Source organism: Haematobia irritans, chromosome 1, assembly GCF_050003625.1.
Source record: "Haematobia irritans isolate KBUSLIRL chromosome 1, ASM5000362v1, whole genome shotgun sequence".
Taxonomy (NCBI): Eukaryota; Metazoa; Arthropoda; class Insecta; order Diptera; family Muscidae; genus Haematobia; species Haematobia irritans.
The window spans coordinates 88,316,667-88,319,610 of NC_134397.1; the positions used below are offsets into that span (position 1 = coordinate 88,316,667).

At 34.0% G+C, this 2,944-nt stretch overlaps 1 pseudogene; it reads left to right on the forward strand.

Moving 5' to 3' along the window:
• The first annotated feature begins 233 nt into the window (after window positions 1-233).
• Window positions 234-1,669, forward strand: LOC142227540 (cathepsin F-like; annotated as a pseudogene).
• Window positions 1,670-2,944: the final 1,275 nt, after the last annotated feature.

Genomic DNA, 2,944 nt, shown 5'->3' on the forward strand with positions numbered 1-2,944 from the left:
TCAAGCCTCTGCCTTTTGCGGTCATTTGATTGTGAGCTGTTTTGATTGTTGTTATTGTTACCGGCAGTGGTAACCTGTTGATGATGATTTGTTTGCGGTATTACTACCTCAGATACATCAAACTCCATGTCTTGTGGATTACGGGCAGGCATATTCTTGCAATAGAATTGCCTGGGTCGACAGAATTATCAAGTATTTATAAATTAAATAAAATTTAAATTTCCGCGATAAAGATGAACGTATGTTTGCTTTCAGTGCTGCCAAGTTTTTTTTTTTCAAAACGAAGAGAAAAATGTAAAAAATAAATGTACTTACTTATTAATTTGAATAAAAATTATAAATTGTTGCAAATATAACATTTATAGGTGGGTACTATGTTTGTTGGCACGAAAAAAACTTCACTTAACCATTCTTTCGCGTTGAAAAATGAGAGTGTTGACAATAGATTTCGATCGAAGAAAACAGCTATTTTGGAACTATTCTGCGTTTATTTCTCAGCAATTTAATTGACAACATCGCCAAACGTCATAATATTTTTACGTATACATACGCAGCAGCTGATTGTTTACATACATGCATTCATAATAATTTTTTTGAAGTGTTTTTCTACCAGTTTTTGAATTGTTTTGAACCAAATCTCACAAAGCACTGGACAATAATAATCCAAGTGGATTCCGTCAATCTGTTACGCAAACTTTTACATCCGAAGCAATTGACAATCCGTTCAGCAACAAAACAATTGGTGAACAACGCTACTCGTTCATTGGAATATGCCGAAAAGAAGACACATAAGGAACAAAATCATCATAGTTTGAATTAAGTCGAATATCTTAAAATCGTCGTTATCACACCACCATGGAAAGACAAATGCGTGTGAGAATTTTCAAGCAAAATTTAAAAATCATACAGGATTTGAATGCAAATGAGCGTGGTAGTGCCAAATATGGTATCACTGAATTTGCTGATTTGACCAGTACGAATATAAACAACGTACCGGCATGTGGCAACGAGATGAGGGTAATGCTGCTTTAACCCCTAAAACTGAAATTCCATACATTGAATTGCCCAAAGAATTCGATTGGAGAGAAAAGGTCAATGTGGCTCTTGCTGGGCTTTTAGTGTTACCGGCAATGTCGAAGATTTGCATGATGTCAGGACTGATAAATTGGAACAATATTCCGAGCAGGAATTATTAGATTGTGATACAACAGATTCAGCTCGTAATGGTGGTTTTCCCGATAATGCTTATGATGCCATTGAGAAAATTGTAGGTTTAGGACTTGAACTTGAAATGAATTTCCCTATCATGCACGCAAAGAACAATGCCGCTTCAATACATCGAAAATCCATGTTAAAGTAAAAGGTCATGTTGATTTACCCAAAAACTCATACATGTGGTGGCTGTCTATACAACTCTTTGAAAGGTTTTTGTGCAGCCATCATGTAAATACAAACCATACCATTTCTCATACTTAATACCACCACTCCATACCCAATAAATTTTCATCTAGTTTTTTTCTCACATATATATTTTTTCTTCGTTTTACGGTATTGTTACTTCCTTATTATTTTTTGTCAAACGAAAGTATAGTGTATAATGTAAAGTTCATATTCAAATTCAATAAACTTAAACCTTGAACTCACGTTCAAGGGTAGTTCCTAAGCCAAAGTCACTGTTACCGACTTATAATTCGTCACAAAGGGATGTTAGAGTTCTATACCAGAGACTATCTCAGTCACGTAATAAAATTGAATTGATAAAATGCAAGATATATGGACAATGAATGTCGTTGAGTGAAATTTAAAAGCAACAATTAAATTAATTCGCTTCATTCCAGCCTATCGCGCTGATCAACATCAGTCCAAAATGATTGCAAGCATGAGTGCAATACATGAAAATTATTTTGCTATTTAAATAAAAACAAGTTAGAAAAGTCTAATGTCGGGCGGGCCGACTATATATGCACCACTTTGTGATCTACATTTTCGATACCATCTGAAATCCTCCAAATTTGTTGGGTGATATATATAAAGGTTTATGTTCCCATATACATACTTTTAAATCTGAACCGACAATATATTTAAGACTTCTTAGAAATTTTTTGACTTAAAATTTAAGTCGGTTAAATCGGTTAACGCCCCATGGCGATAGATATTTATTAGAAATAAAGTTCAATTTGAGTTATTTTTACAAGTTTTCGACTAACAGTGACGATTTTACAATGTATTTTGATCATTTTTCTCGAAATCAGAAAAAATATATGGGAGCTATATCTAAATCTGAACCGATTTCAAGCAAATTTGGCACGCATAGCAACAAAGCTAATTCTACTCCCTGTACAAAATTTCAACAAAATTCGAGTAAAAACTTGGCCTCTTTGGTCATATGAGTCTAAATCGGGCGAAAGATATATATGGGAGCTATATCTAAATCTGAACTAATTGTTCTCCTAGTGCAAAATTTTAAGCAAATTGCACTAAAACTATGGCTTCTGTGATCATATAAGTCCAAATCGGGACTTAAATCTGAATCGATTTCAATAAAATTTAGCACACTTGACTTTACTGCTAATTGTAATCCTAGTGCAAAATTTCAACCAAATCAGGGTAAATCTCAGGCGTCTGGGCCCATATAAGTGCATATCGGAAGAATGATATATATGGGAGCTATATCCAAATCTGAATCGATTTCAATAAAATTTGACACACTAGACTATACTACTAATTGTTCTCCTAGTGCAAAATTTCAACCAAATTGGGGTAAAACTTTGGCTTCTGGCCCCATATAAGTACATATCGGGCGAACGATATATATGGGAGCTATATCTAACTCTGAACCGATTTCTTCCAAAGTCAATAGGGTTCTATTCTCATCCAAAACACATAATTGTGTCAAATTTTAAGTCGATTGGGCTTAAATTGCGATCTAGACTTTGATTATAAA